Raw genomic sequence first — 16,839 nt, 5'->3', positions numbered from 1 at the left:
CAGTCATTTTGTCCCAATAGATATGCAAGAAGTTAAGATTCCCCTTTCTTTGCAGGTAGAGGAAGGAGAAGAGGGAAGAGGTCTGTAGCCTCTTCAAGATCGCAGGAGCAGAGATCGTCCTCTGCTTCTGCCAAATCCACTGCATGACGCTGGGGCTCTCTTGCAGGAGCCCACACCAGTGGGGGCACGTCTAAAACACTTCAGTCAGTTCTGGATTAATTTGGACCTGGACTCGTGGGTTTTACAAATAGTGTCACAAGGGTACAAACTGGGGTTTCAAGACGTTCCCCCTCACCGATTGTTCAAATCGGCCTTAGTCAGCAGGGAGAAGGTTTTTATTCAAGCCTCTTCGTGCTCCCGAAGCCGGACGGCTCAGTCAGACCAATCTTAAACCTGAAATCCCTCAATTTCTACCTAAAGAAATTCAATTTCAAGATGGAATCTCTCAGGGTAGGGATCTCCAGTCCGGAGGAAGGAGATTTCATGGTTTTGGTAGACATAAGGATGCCTAATTACATGTTCCCGTTTAGCCACTGCATCAAGCTACCTGAGGTTTGCAATTCAGGATTGTCATTACCAATTTCAGACGTTGCCGTTTGGTCTGTCCACGGCTCCGAGGATTTTCACCAGGGTGATGGTGGAAATGATGGTTCTCCTTCGCAAGCAAGGAGTCACAATTATCCCGTACTTGGATGATCTCCTGATAAAGGCGAGATCCAGGGACCAGTTGGTGCAAAACATCTACTCTCCCTGACAGTTCTTCAACAACATGGTTGGCTCCTAAACTTGCCAAAATCGCAGTTGGTCCCAATGACGCGGTTGTTGTTTCTGGGAGTCATACTGGACACAGAAGAGACTTTCTTCCAGTGGAAAGGCTATGGAGTTCCAGAGTCTGGTCAAACAAATTCTGAAACCAGCAAGAGTGTTAATCCATCAATGCATTCTGTTGCTGGGGAAGATGGTTGCGGCCTACGAGGACATTCAGTTTGGCAGGTTCCATGCCAGAGTGTTCCAGTGGGACCTGTTGGACAAGTGGTCCGGATCCCACCTACACATGCACCGGAGGATAATCCTGTCTTCCAAGACCAGAATCTCACTCCATTGGTGGCTGCACAGTTCTCACCTCCTAGAGGGGCGATGGTTCGGGATCCAGGACTGGATCCTAGGGACCATGGATGCAACCCTCCGAGGCTGGGGAGCAGTCACACAGGGGGAAAACATCCAAGGAAGATGGTCAAGTCAGGAAAGTTTTCTCCACATAAATGTTCTGGAGTTAAGGGCCATTTAATAACTGCAGACACAGTACGCACTGGGGCGGGTGCCCAGCATCCTCTACGGACTAAGAGAAAAGGATTTACCGGTAGGTATTAAAATCCTATTTTCTCTAACGTCCTAGAGGATGCTGGGGACTCCGTAAGGACCATGGGGATAGATAGGCTCCGCAGGAGACATGGGTACTTTAATAAAGACTTTAGTTCTGGGTGTGCACTGGCTCCTCCCTCTATGCCCCTCCTCCAGACCTCAGTTTGATACTGTGCCCAGTGGAGACTGGGTGCTTTTCAGGAGCTCTCCTGAGCTTTCTGACAGAAAGTATTTTGTTAGGTTTTTAATTTTCAGGGAGCACTGCTGGCAACAGACTCCCTCATCGAGGGACTGAGGGGAGAGAAGCAGCCCTACTCTCTGAGTTGCAAGGTCCTGCTTCTTAGGCTACTGGACACCATTAGCTCCAGAGGGATTGGTACGCAGGATCTCACCCTCGCCGTCCGTCCCAGAGCCGCGCCTCCGTCCCCCTTGCAGAGCCGGAAGATAGAAGCCGGGTGAGTATGAGAAGAAAAGAAGACTTCAGAGGCGGCAGAAGACTTCATGATCTTCACTGAAGCAACGCACAGCACTGCAGCTGTGCGCCATTGCTCCCATACACCTCACACACTCCGGTCACTGTAAGGGTGCAGGGCGCAGGGGGGGGGGGCACCCTGGGCAGCAATATAAACCTCTTTTTGGCAAAAATATAACACATATACAGCGGGGCACTGTATATATGTATGAGCCCCTGCCAATTTTACAGTTTAAGCGGGACAGAAGCCTGCCGCCGAGGGTGCGGGGCTTCTCCCTCAGCACTCACCAGCGCCATTTTTTCTTCACAGCACCGCTGAGAGGAAGCTCCCCGGACTCTCCCCTGCTTATACCACGGTAGACAAGAGAGTTGAAAAGAGGGGGGGGGCACATAATTTGGCGCAAATTACATACAGCAGTACTACTGGGCAAACATTAAGTTACTGTGTATTCCTGGGTTATATAGCGCTGGGGTGTGTGCTGGCATACTCTCTCTCTGTCTCTCCAAAGGGCCTTGTGGGGAAACTGTCTTCAGAAAAAGCATTCCCTGTGTGTGTGGTGTGTCGGTACACGTGTGTCGACATGTCTGAGGAAGAAGGCTATATTAGAGAGGAGCAGGAGCAAATGAATGTGGTGTCTCCGCCGACAGCTGATTGGATGGATATGTGGAATGTTTTAAATGCTAGTGTAAACTCATTGCACAAAAGATTAGACAAGGCTGAAGCTTTGGGACAGTCAGGGTCTCAACCCATGCCTGATCCTATGTTGCAGGGACTGTCAGGGTCTCATAAGCGCCCACTATCCCAGATTGTTGACACAGATACAGACACGGATTCTGACTCCAGTGTCGATTACGATGATGCAAAGTTACAGCCAAAATTGGCAAAATCCATTCGATATATGATTATGGCAATAAAAGATGTTTTGCACATCAGAGAGGAACCCCCTGTCCCTGACAAGAGGGTACATATGTACAAGGTGAAAAAGCCTGAGGTAACCTTTGAGGGGGTCACACGAGCTGAACGAGTTATGTGAAAAAGCTTGGGAATCTCCAGATAAAAGACTGCAGATTTCCAAAAGGATTCTTATGGCGTATCCTTTCCCATCAATGGATAGGTTACGATGGGAATCCTCCCCTAGGGTGGACAAAGCATTAACACGCTTATCCAAGAAGGTAGCCCTCCCGTCCCAGTATACGGCTACCCTCAAAGAGTCTGCTGACAGCAAACAGGAGATTACCCTGAAGTCCATTTATACACATTCAGGTACCTTACTCAGACCGGCAATTGCGTCGGCCTGGGTGTGTAGTGCTGTAGCGGCATGGACGGATACCTTATCTGAGGGGATGGATACCCTAGATAAGGATACTATTTTATTGACCCTGGGGCATATAAGAGATGCTGTCCTATATATGTGTGTATGCAAACTACAGGTGGTGCTGCAGGGCTCACACCCTTTTACTTGTCTTGTAGAGCAACTCTGGAGCTGTTTCTGGGTCCAGCTGCTGCAAGAAATCAGCTTGAATGCTTCAGGGGCTGGTGCATGGCCAACATGAGCCCACACTGATGAGGGGTGGGGGTGTATAAAGCGATTTAGGGGTCATCCAAGCGCAACCCCACAAAGGCCGCCATGCCCTGCGTGACCCTTTTCTCTTTTCATATGCAGACGAGGGTTGCAGCCAACTATGCCCACTGCTTGTATGACATCACTATATGCAAATCCATCTGCTGCAGGCCTTCCCCCAGGAATGCTTGCAGTAGTTGTTGCATTTGGTTTGTTGTTTGGGGGTGCTTCAGTATTAGGCAGCCTTCTACCCTCCCACATTCGTCTGAAAATGTGTTCTCCCTGCAGTTGTTGTTCCCAGATGAGAGTTCCCTTGTGCTTCCTCAGTTGAATCTCCTTAACTTGACAGGAGTGTGCCCGAGCAGCCGCCCTCCACAGCCCTATCCCAACACATACTTATCTTGCGTATGAGATCTCTTGATCATGAAGATAGTTCTCACAGGGTGAGGTTCATCCATTACATTTTAAAGTAGGAAGGTACAAATTACATATTCAAATTACATATATGTGCTGGATTCAAATGTTTTCCCCCCTTCCTTTCTCAATTGTGCCCATCAGCAGCTATTCTAATGTTGCTGCCAATGGGTGTGACGCATTCATTTCTTCTGTGGGGTACACTGGACTCCACAAGGATTCACATTGTATATGTACACCAGAGTAGGATCTTGATCTGAGGCACCAACAGGCTCAAAGCTTTTGACTGTTCCCAAGATGCTCAGCGCCCCCTCCTCTATAACCTCGCTTCCATGAACAGAGAGCTCAGTTTGTAGTTGGTGCCTTCAGTAGCAGGCCACTTAACAGGGGGCTGCCTCAGGCAGCCTATTCTTAGCTATTAATTTTGGCAAGAAAAGAAGAACTTTTTTTATAAGAATCTACAAGGGCTGCAGCAGGCTAGGTCTAATAGACCTCTTTACTGCAGCTCCATCACTCCCAGTGGCAGTATACTCCCGTGCCCCGGTTGCTGGGTCACTGCAGCGGAGGCTCCGGTTTCTTCCTAAGGTCAGTCACACACACACCGCCCTCCGGGATCACGAGGCCGCTGATGGGGGCAGGCCGTGTGCGCACTGGCGTGGACACTGATTACTGGGCAGCCGCTCCACTAGCCACCAGGGACAGTTAAGGAGCACAGCTCTGGGGTTTTTTCTCCTATATTAACCCCATTTTGTACTACCCGCAGTGCATTGTGATAGGTAATGGGGCCTGATTCAGGTTGGATCGCAATCCAACTGCAAAAACTGCTAAGAGCATACGCATCCGCCTGCATGTTCTGCGGCACCCCGCAGATAATGCGATCACCTCTGCCTGTGAATCGGTGAAGGGGGGGAGGGGGGTCAACAACACTCCATTTCCAAGTCGGAGATGGAGCGGTGCGGGGGCACGGTTTCAAAATGGGGTCGGCAACGGAGAAACAGGAGGCGTGGTCAGAGCAGCTGCATAACATCACATGGGCCGGACTCTGCCAGTGGAGCCCCAGCGTCATGAGGTAGATTTTGTAGAGGCCGGGTAGGACTTCTGTTCCTGGGAACTAGCTGTGTTGTGCAGCTTTATTCCTCTGCCCCTACCTCTGGCAAGAAAGGACGCACCTCGCACTTTCTTGTTTCTTTGTGACCGAAAGGACTGCATTTGATAATGCGGAGCTTTCTTATGCTGTGAGGGAACATAAGGTAAAAAATTTGATTTTCCAACTGTAGCTGTGCGTGTTAATGCTTTGTCCATCCTACGGGAGGATTTCCATCGTAACCTATCCGTTGATGGAAAAGGATACGCCATAAGAATCCTTTTGGAAATCTGCAGTCTTTTATCTGGAGATTCACAAGCTTTTTCACATAACTCGTTCAGCTCGTGTGACCCCCTCAAAGGTTACCTCAGGCTTCTTTCCCTTGTACATATGTACCCTCTTGTCAGGGACAGGGGGTTCCTCTGTGATGTGCAAAACATCTTTTATTGCCATAATCATATATCGAATGGATTTTGCCAATTTTGGCTGTAACTTTGCATCATCGTAATCGACACTGGAGTCAGAATCCGTGTCGGTATCTGTGTCAACAATCTGGGATAGTGGGCGCTTATGAGACCCTGACAGTCCCTGCAACATAGGATCAGGCATGGGTTGAGTCCCTGACTGTCCCAAAGCTTCAGCCTTGTCTAATCTTTTGTACAATGAGTTTACACTAGCATTTAAAACATTCCATATATCCATCCAATCAGGTGTCAGCGGAGACACCACATTCATTTGCTCCCACTCCTCTCTAATATAGCCTTCTTCCTCAGACATGTCGACACATGTGTACCGACACACCACACACACAGGGAATACTTTTTCTGAAGACAGTTTCCCCACAAGGCCCTTTGGAGAGACAGAGAGAGAGTATGCCAGCACACTCCCCAGCGCTATATAACCCAGGAATAACACAGTAACTTAATGTTTGTCCAGTAGCGCTGCTGTATGTAATTTGCGCCGAATTATGTGCCCCCCCCCTCTCTTTTCAACCCTCTTCTCTACCGTGGTATAAGCAGGGGAGAGTCCGGGAAGCTTCGTCTCAGCGGTGCTGTGGAGAAAAAATGGCGCTGGTGAGTGCTGAGGGAGAAGCCCCGCCCCCTCGGCGGCGGGCTTCTGTCCCGCTTAAACTGTAAAATTGGCGGGGGCTCATACATATATACAGTGCCCAGCTGTATATATGTTATATTTTTGCCAAAAAGAGGTTTATATTGCTGCCCAGGGCGCCCCCCCTGCGCCCTGCACCCTTACAGTGACCGGAGTATGTGAGGTGTATGGGAGCAATGGCGCACAGCTGCTGTGCTGTGCGCTACGTCAGTGAAGATCATGAACTCTGTGGAGCCTGTCTATCCCCATTGTCCTTACGGAGTCCCCAGCATCCTCTAGGACGTTAGAGAAACTAGGATTTTAATACCTACCGATAAATCCTTTTCTCTTAGTCTGTTGAGGATGCTGGGCACCCGTCCCAGTGTGTACTGTGTCTGCAGTTATTAAATGGCCCTTAACTCCAGAACATTTATGTGGAGACAACTTTCCTGACTTGACCATCTTCCTTGGACGTTTTCCCCCTGTGTGACTGCTCCCCAGCCTCGGAGGGTTGCATCTGTGGTCCCTAGGATCCAGTCCTGGATCCCGAACCATCGCCCCTCTAGGAGGTGAGAACTGTGCAGCCACCAGTGGAGTGAGATTCTGGTCTTGGAAGACAGGTGCATGTGTAGGTGGGATCCGGACCACTTGTCCAACAGGTCCCACTGGAACACTCTGGCATGGAACCTGCCAAACTGAATGGCCTCGTAGGCCGCAACCATCTTCCCCAGCAACTGAATGCATTGATGGATTAACACTCTTGCTAATTTCAGAATTTGTTTGACCAGACTCTGGATCTCCATAGCCTTTCCACTGGAAGAAAACCTCTTCTGTGTCCAGTATGTGTTATGATTCCAGCACTCTGGTCAGAGAAGATCTTATGGCAAGGACCGGAGCACTGGAACGGAATGCTGGGGAAGGGAGCAGGACAGGAAAATAGCCCCTGGCGCCCTAACTCTGTTGTCTCACCCGTGTTGTCAGAAATCCCCTGCGAGACTATGGTTTCTTGAGCCCTTGGCAGCCGCGTTTGAAGGGTGGATTATGTCTGCCCAACTTCGATGCCCCCCGGTCTTAATGAGAGACAAAGGGAAACCCGAGACAGGGTGATAACAAGAGGCCCTCTAACTAAACAACCAGGCCAGGGGCTAAGCAAACTCAAAACTATAATATGTGCGGAGAAACCGCCAGGAAAAAGGACAACCAAAATATCCACTTGTCCAATTCTCCTACCCGGCACCGCCGAGTACCGGAGAGGACTTTTGGAAGCGGAACCCTCCGCAAATGCTCCAAACACAAAATATAAAAGGTAAAGCGGCTGAGCCAGTGAACACCACTGGATATAAAACGGTGATCAGTCAGGACTCCAGGGAACCAAACGACCTCTTGGGATGAGATGACAACTCCCGAATACCGGACTTCTGCGGACTGGAATGACCGGATACAGCAGGACTGGAAACAGACTCTCAGCAAACAAAGGCAGCATGCAGGAAGCTATTACCGGCGTCTGTGAGAAGCCCTGGGAGTGTATTTAACAAGGAGTCCTCCAATCAGCTGCTAATGGCTGATTAGAATAAATGCCGTGCAGCTGCCTTGCTGCACGGCCAGAGAGCAGGTGAATATCTTAATTTCCTAAAGCCTAGCAACGGGGAACGCGGTCCGCCAGTGGCGTCCCCGTTGCTAGGGTCCGTGCGGCTCAGCGCGCCCGGCGTCTAGCGTTGCTAGGGAGCCGGCGGCTGTACGTGCACGGCATCTCTAGTTGCTAGGCGCCGGGCCGCGCAGACCATCAAGCGGACCCCGGCGCCTAACAGTACCCCCCCCTTGAGGAGGGGTCAAGGAACCCCTAAAGCCAGGTTTCTGAGGAAATTCCCGAAAAAATGCCCTCTTGAGCCTCGGGGCATGAAGATCCTTATCCAGGACCCAAGACCTTTCCTCCGGACCATAGCCTTTCCAGTGAACCAGAAAATACAGCCGATCCCGGGACAATTTGGAATCGAGAACCTTCTCTACCAAGAACTCCTGTTGTCCCTGTACATCCACTGGAGATCTACCCTGAGAGATCTTCCGAGGAAATCTACTGGAAGAAACGTATTGTTTCAACAGGGAACAATGAAACGTATTTCCAATCCTGAGAGATCTTGGTAAACGTAACCGAAAGGCAACTGGGTTGACTCTTTTAATAATAAGAAATGGCCCAATAAATTTGGGTCCCAGTCTAGCCGAGGATTGTCGAAGCCTGATGTTGCGAGTCGACAACCACACCCTATCTCCCACCTTAAAAGTGCAAGGACGTCGGAGCCTGTCAGAAAATTTCTTCTCTCGAAAGGCCGCTTTTCTGAGAGCAAGGTGCACCTTTTTCCAAATGGCTCTGAGATGGGAGGTTAAGGTAAGCGAGGAGACTGAGGAATGATGAAAAAAAGAATTAGCTCTGGGATGAAAACCAAAAACTGAAAAGAATGGAGACTCTTTAGTGGAGGAATGACAAGAATTATTGTAAGCAAATTCAGCCAACGGAAGAAACTCGGACCAATCATTCTGGAGTTTGGCTGAATACAAGCGCAAATATTGTTTCAATGATTGGTTAACTAGTTCGGTTTGCCCGTTGGATTGTGGGTGGTAACCGGATGTTAACGACAATTTCATCTTCAATGAGGCACAAAAACATTTCCAGAATTGTGCGATGAATTGTGGACCCCGATCAGAAACAATATCAGTAGGCAACCCATGAAGCCTGAATACATGGCGGAGAAACAAAACTGCCAACCCTTGGGCAGAAGGCAATCGGGGAAGAGCAATAAAATGAGCCATTTTACTAAAACGGTCCACTACCACCCATATGACTCGGAATCCGGCTGAAAGGGGAAGGTCAACCACAAAATCCATGGAAATATGAGACCACGGCCTGAGAGGAACATTTAAGGGCATAAGTTGCCCGATGGGCAAGGAACGGGGAACCTTATGCTGTGCACAAACCTGACATGAATAAACAAATTCCTTGACGTCTTTAGAAAGACCAGGCCACCATACTGAGCGAGAGACTAACTCCAATGTCTTAGAGACTCCTGGATGCCCTGAAACTTTGTTATCATGGAATTCCGTTAAAACAGTAACTCTCAAAAACTCAGGGACGTAAAGACGACCAGCAGGAGTAATTCTAGGAGCTTGGTGTTGAAGCTGTTTTAACTGGGTAAATAAATCTTGTGTGAGGCCCGCCCAGATGACTGAAGATGGAAGTATGGGGGTAACAGGATTGTTATTGTGAACCGGAAGAAAGCTATGTGACAGGGCATCAGCCTTAGTATTCTTGGAACCAGGCCTGAAAGTGATTATAAATTTGAAATGCGTAAAAAATAATGCCCAACGTGCCTGCCGGGCATTAAGCCGCTTAGCCGATTCAATGTATTGCAGGTTCTTATGGTCAGTCAATACCGAAATAGTATGTTTTGCTCCCTCCAGCAAATGCCTCCACTCCTCGAAAGCCCATTTTACCGCCAGTAACTCCCGATTACCAACGTCATAGTTGGATTCAGCGGAGGAGAATTTCCTGGACATAAAGGCACAAGGATGTAACTCCAGAGACTCCGGATCCTTTTGAGAAAGGATAGCCCCCACTCCAACCTCCGAGGCATCAACCTCCACCACAAAGGGCAATTCCGGATTAGGATGTCTGAGGACTGGAGCCGAGACAAAGGCTTGTTTCAAGGCCCGGAAGGACAACTCAGCTTCACGCGACCAGTTGGTAGGATCCGCTCCTTTCTTTGTCAGAGCTACAATGGGAGCAACCAGGTCAGAAAAAGAATGAATGAACCTCCTATAATAATTCGCAAACCCTAAAAAACGCTTAATTGCTTTTAAATTGGTGGGTTGCGCCCAACTAAGGATGGCCTGGAGTTTCTTTGGTTCCATGGAAAATCCCTGAGGGGAAATTATGTACCCTAAAAAAGATACTTCCGTGACATGAAACTCACACTTCTCCAGCTTGGCATATAAATGATTCTCACATAACTTTTGAAGAACCAGACGCACCTGGGTAACATGTTGTTCCATTGATTTAGAAAAAATCAGGATGTCGTCTAAGTAAACGACCACGAATTTCCCTAGGAAGTCACGGAGCACATCGTTAATGAGGTCTTGAAAAACTGCCGGAGCATTGGACAGGCCGAACGGCATCACCAGGTATTCGTAGTGACCCGACTGAGTACTGAAGGCCGTTTTCCACTCATCTCCAGATTTAATTCGGATGAGGTTGTACGCTCCTCTAAGGTCAATTTTAGAAAAAATCACAGCAGAACGTAACTGATCAAAGAGTACAGAAATCAACGGCAAAGGATAGGTGTTTTTAACTGAGATCTTATTCAGGGCTCTAAAATCAATGCAAGGTCTAAGCGAGCCATCCTTTTTCTCCACAAAGAAGAAGCCTGCACTTAAAGGAGATTTTGATGGTCTAATAAATCCTTTCTCAAGGCTCTCCTTTACATAATCATTCATAGCCGCAGTTTCTGGCCCGGATAATGCATATAATCTTCCCTTTGGCAATGCGGCACCAGGAATTAACTCAATAGCACAATCATAAGGCCGATGGGGAGGCAGAATGTCCGCATTGCCTTTGGAGAAAACATCAGCAAACTCCTGGTATTCCACCGGAATGAGTTCTGGAATGATAGCTGCTACTCTGACTGGAAACGTGATACATTCCTTATCACAAAAAGTACCCCAATGTGAAATCTCCCCCGACCGCCAATCAATGGTAGGATTATGAAAGGCCAGCCAAGGGTGACCCAGAACAACTGGAACTGCTGGGCAATGTGTAAGAAAGAACTCGATTTTCTCGGAATGTAGAGCTCCTACTGTAAGTAGTACAGGGGGTGTACGGAGAGAAATAATCCCATTAGACAGCGGACTCCCATCTAAGCCATGCATGGTGACACACCTACCCAAAGGTAACTGAGGAATGCCTAAGGCCTTAGCCCAAGTTAAATCCATAAAGTTTCCTGCAGCTCCACTGTCAACAAAAGCCGACACCGAAGAACTGAGGCTGCCAAAGGAAACTTTAACTGGGACTAAAAGGGAGTTATTCGAGGAGATAAGCTGCAGACCTAGGTGAACCCCCTCACAATTCACCTGGTCAAAGCGTTTCCCGACTTGTTCGGACAATTACGAGCAAAATGTCCCTTACCCCCACAGTACAGACAAAGACCAGAATTTTGCCTTCTGGCTCTTTCTTCAGGAGACAGCCGGGAGAGACCCATCTGCATGGTCTCCTCTACGTCTTCAGGAATGGAATATACACACGGACTTGACCTTACAGGTGCTCCTTTTTCAGCCCTCCACTCTCTGAGACGACGATCAATCTTAATAGAAAGCTCCATGAGTTTATCGAGAGTCTCAGGAGCGGGGTACTGAAGGAGACTGTCTTTTATAGACTCTGATAAGCCGAGGCGAAACTGACTGCGCAGGGCTGGGTCATTCCAGCCACAGTCGTTCGACCAACGGCGAAACTCCGTACAATAAACCTCTGCAGGATTTCTACCCTGTCTGAGAGCGCGCAACTGACTTTCAGCGGACGCCTCTCTATCAGGGTCATCATACAAGAGCCCTAAAGACTCAAAAAAAGCGTCAACTGACAACAATGCCGGATCCTCTGCTCTTAAACCAAATGCCCAGGTCTGAGGATCCCCCTGGAGCAAAGAAATAATAAACCCGACCCGCTGAGATTCAGTACCCGAGGAAGTCGGTCTTAAACGAAAATAAAGTTTACAGGATTCTTTAAAATTAAAAAACTCTTTTCTATCACCAGAAAAACGGTCAGGCAAATGCATCTTTGGTTCAGGGACTACCCTTGGGGAAGCTCGCAAAAGATCTTCCTGCGACTTCACCCGAAGAGAAAGATCCTGAACCATCTGATTAAGTTCTTGAATCTGGCTGACTAAGAGCTGACCAGGATTTGGCCCTAAACCTGTTGGATTCATGAGGCCGATAAACTCTCACAAAACTGAATGAGAAAAAATTAAACCCCGTTTAATTTTAAGTTTTGGTATGGCCGGTAATAATGTTATGATTCCAGCACTCTGGTCAGAGAAGATCTTATGGCAAGGACCGGAGCACTGGAACGGAATGCTGGGGAAGGGAGCAGGACAGGAAAATAGCCCCTTGCGCCCTAACTCTGTTGTCTTACCCGTGTTGTCAGAAATCCCCTGCGAGACTATGGTTTCTTGAGCCCTTGGCAGCCGCGTTTGAAGGGCAGATTATGTCTGCCCAACTTCGATGCCCCCCGGTCTTAATGAGAGACAAAGGGAAACCCGAGACAGGGTGATAACAAGGGGCCCTCTAACTAAACAACCAGGCCAGTGGCTAAGCAAACTCAAAACTATAATATGTGCGGAGAAACCGCCAGGAAAAAGGACAACCAAAATATCCACTTGTCCAATTCTCCTACCCGGCACCGCCGAGTACCAGAGAGGACTTGTGGAAGCGTAACCCTCCACAAATGCTCCAAACACAAAATATAAAAGGTAAAGCGGCTGAGCCGCAACACACGGCAGAGCCGCAACTCACGAACACCACTGTATATAAAACGGTGATCAGTCAGGACTCCAGGGAACCAAACGACCTCTTGGGATGAGATGACAACTCCCGAATACCGGACTTCTGCGGACTGGAATGACCGGATACAGCAGGACTGGAAACAGACTCTCAGCAAACAAAGGCAGCATGCAGGAAGCTATTACCGGCGTCTGTGAGAAGCCCTGGGAGTGTATTTAACAAGGAGTCCTCCAATCAGCTGCTAAAGGCTGATTAGAATAAATGCCGTGCAGCTGCCTTGCTGCACGGCCAGAGAGCAGGTGAATATCTTAATTTCCTAAAGCCTAGCAACGGGGAACGCGGTCCGCCAGTGGCGTCCCCGTTGCTAGGGTCCGTGCGGCTCAGCGCGCCCGGCGTCTAGCATTGCTAGGGAGCCGGCGGCTGTACGTGCACGGCGTCTCTAGTTGCTAGGCGCCGGGCCGCGCAGACCATCAAGCGGACCCCGGCGCCTAACAGTATGACTCCCAAAAACAACAACCGCGTCATTGGGACCAACTGCGATTTTGGCAAGTTTAGGAGCCAACCATGTTGTTGAAGAACTGTCAGGGAGAGTGCAATGTTTTGCACCAACTGGTCCCTGGATCTCGCCTTTATCAGGAGATCATCCAAGTACGGGATAATTGTGACTCCTTGCTTGCGAAGGAGAACCATAATTTCCGCCATCACCCTGGTGAAAATCCTCGGAGCCGTGGACAGACCGAACGGCAATGTCTGAAATTGGTAATGACAATCCTGAATTGCAAACCTTAGGTAGCTTGATGCAGTGGCTAAATGGGAACATGTAAGTAGGCATCCTTTATGTCTACCAAAACCATGAAATCTCCGTCCTCCGGACTGGAGATCACTGCCCTGAGAGATTCCATCTTGAAATTGAATTTCTTTAGGAAGAAATTGAGGGATTTCAGATTTAAGATTGGTCTGACTGAGCCGTCCGGCTTCGGGACCACGAAGAGGATTGAATAAAAACCTTCTCCCTGCTGACTAAGGCCAATTTGAACAATCGGTGAGGGGGAACGTCTTGAAACCCCAGTTTGTACCCTTGGGACACTATTTGTAAAACCCACGAGTCCAGGTCCGAATGAATCCAGAACTGACTGAAGAGTTTTAGACGTGCCCCCACTGGTGTGGGCTCCTGCAAGAAAGCCCCAGCGTCATGCAGTGGATTTGGCAGAAGCAGAGGACAATCTCTGCTCCTGCGATCTTGAAGAGGCTACAGACCTCTTCCTTCTCCTTCCTCTACCTGCAAAGAAAGGGGAATCTTAACTTCTTGCATATCTATTGGGCCAAAATGACTGCGGTAGATAATGATGCGTCTTCATCCGTTGAGAGGGAACATAGGGCAAGAAGGTTGACTTACCTGCGAGAGCTGCCGAGATCAAATTAACTAGGCCGTCGCCAAACAAGGCTTCACCTTCATAGGGAAGAGACTCCCTTTCTTCTTGGAGTCAGCATCAGCATTCCCTTGGTGAATCCACAATGCCCTCCTATCCGAGACTGCCATGAAATTGGCCCGTGAACTCAAGAGTCCTATATCCGTTGCAGTCGTAAGTATGCTGCAGTGTCAACAGGCCAACTAAACCCTCCCCCCTCCTTTTAACCCATCACTTTGTCCAGTACCTGTGGTCCATACTGTATTGCCATTATTATGCATGTTGCTGTGCTGGCCCTTTTCTGAATGTCCCTGCCACCGCCACCGAAGAGCTGGATTGCCCAGTATGAAAACCACCTGCCGGCCTCACTGACGGTCCGAGTCAAAGGCTCCATTTTTTTTTTAAAGATCCCTCTGCCAAGTTAAGGGGGGGTTAAGGGGGCCCCAGAGATATCAGTGTACTGGGGCCCAAGATTTCTGTTGCTGGCCCTGACCCTCAGGGGCGTATCTACCCCTTTGCCAGGATGTCACTTGCCAGGGGCACCATCCAGGTTTCAGTTTGGGGATTAGAGTTCATACAGTAATTAAATGTTTTCATATTGAGAACTACATCTCCCAGCATTTACAGTGTGCTGGGGATGCTAACAAGCTTTATTTAAAAGTTTAAATAACATTGCTTTTATAATTGCAATGGTTAAAAAGGGAGAGCTATAAATCAATTTATCAGTGAATGATCGCAGTTTGAGCCGTTACATTTTACTGAACCACCTATCCCTCCACACTCACTACCTGTCCTCAGGATACATTTACCATCCCGGCAGACGGTATACCGGCGGTCATTTGACCGATGATGGAATCCTGACACCACTTGGGAGACTGGTGCCGGCACACAGACAGCCAACATCCCGAAGGCGAGTATTGGAGGGAGGGTTAGGAGTCGGACCAGGTGAGGTGGTGTAAGGGAAGGCACTAGGAGGGGGGGTAGCCCTAGCTGCCACCCCCTGAGGGTTAGCCCTATCCGCCACCCCCCCAGATGGTTAGTATTAGGATTGGGGATCATGTGACCGCTGGAATCCCGAGCGCCGGATGCCATACCCAACCCCCTTTACTTTTTCAGGCATTTCTATCTCTCCTCTCTCTATGGTGTTCCAATTGCCCACTTTCCCTTGTGCTTTACTCTCTCTCTCTCTCCTTTGTTTAGAGCATCAGTTTCTGTAGTCCACTTATACCCTTATTTTTTCCAGTGTTTCACTATCTCTCTGATGTAATGAGGATGTATGGTCTAGAGGGATCAGTAATGCATTATACTGTATAGAGGCGTCAGGGATGTAGCGTAGGGAATAGAGGCGTCAGGGATGTAGCGTAGGGAATAGAGGTGTCAGGGATGTGGCGTAGGGAATAGAGGCATCAGGGATGTGGCGTAGGGAATAGAGGCGTCAGGGATGTGGCGTAGGGAATAGAGGCGTCAGGGATGTGGCGTAGGGAATAGTGACGTCAGGGATGTGGCATAGGAAATAGAGGCGTCAGGGATGTGGCGTAGGGAATAGAGGCGTCAGGGATGTGGCATAGGGAATAGAGGCATAAGGGATGTGGCGTAGGGAATAGAGGTGTCAGGGATGTAGCGTAGGGAATATAGGCATCAGGGATGTACTAGCAGGTATATAGAGGTCAGTGTACTGTAAAGAGGGGTCAGTAATGCAGTGATGGTTATAGAAAGGTCAGTGATGTAGTGTAGGGTATAGAGGGGTCAGTTATGTAGTGTGGGGTAAAGAGGGGTCAGTAAAGATACTAAGCTGAAGTACTTAGAACACTTCTTGAATTAAGACACAACCTGCAAGAAAAAGTATGCAATATGGGTGAAAAGGCAAATGTCAGAGGTCTGATACAAGTGACCAGCTCCATACCTTGCACCACATAGCGTTATGTTAAACTGGGATATGTTCTTTTTTGGTGTGTGTGTGTGTGTGTGTGTGTGTGGGTGCCAAAGGCTGCCTGCCTGATTGCTCCTCCCCCATCCGGCTCCCAAGCACCTCTGCTGCCCAGTGATCCAGGAGCCTGCTGCTAGGAAGAAGTGGCCGAGCTTCAGCAAGCGAGTCTGGAAACTGGCGGAGGAAGTCATGATAACCAGATAATGGGGAGTGGAGAGCCAGTTCCAAGGTAATACTTTATACAGCTGGTTGAGATCCTGGTCGGTGGATATGGATTCCAAGAAAACCCTGGAGGTGCTTCCTTTCAAGGGAGACACTCTCTTTGGAGAAGACCTCAATAAGATTGTAGCTGATCTGGCTACTGCTAAAACAACTTGCCTACCTAGTATGACTCCTACCACGCAGAAGGCTAAAAGTACTTTCCCTTGGCCCTTTCATCCTCCAGGTAAAGCGTACCCATGGTCAGGCATACCCAAAGCAAGCTCATGCTTCCAGACCTGCCAAGCCCAGACTGAAGCAAGCCTGGGCTGCCCGTCAGCCTGCTTCCAAAATGGACAAGCCTGCCGCATGACGGGGCGGGCCTCCCTCTGGGGGATCCCAGGGTGGGGGGCCCGACTTCTAGGTTTGGCATAGAAAGGTATAATTCTAAGATAGAGAATTCTATTTGGAGCTCACCTTGTACTTTGTGAAGAAATAATCAGCATTGTGGCTGAGCAGATTCATGTAGTGTGTGGCTGCAAACTGCATGGATCTGCTGCGTTGCAATGCTGATACTTTTTTTTTTCAAAGTACCAATAGCTTCATATAATGTTCACAATTTTTATGCAGGATCAAATAGCTCAATGGGTAGGGTGTTTGATTAAAATTCAACAGGTTATAGGTTTGAATCCTGGGTATTGTAGTTTGAGATGTGTTATTTAATAAAGCATGTTATTCTGACTGCCGGCATCCTATCACCTGGGATATCATACTAAATAAATGGA

Source organism: Pseudophryne corroboree, unplaced genomic scaffold (genome assembly GCF_028390025.1).
Source record: "Pseudophryne corroboree isolate aPseCor3 unplaced genomic scaffold, aPseCor3.hap2 scaffold_288, whole genome shotgun sequence".
Lineage (NCBI taxonomy): Eukaryota > Metazoa > Chordata > Amphibia > Anura > Myobatrachidae > Pseudophryne > Pseudophryne corroboree.
This window is presented reverse-complemented; position numbering follows the sequence as displayed.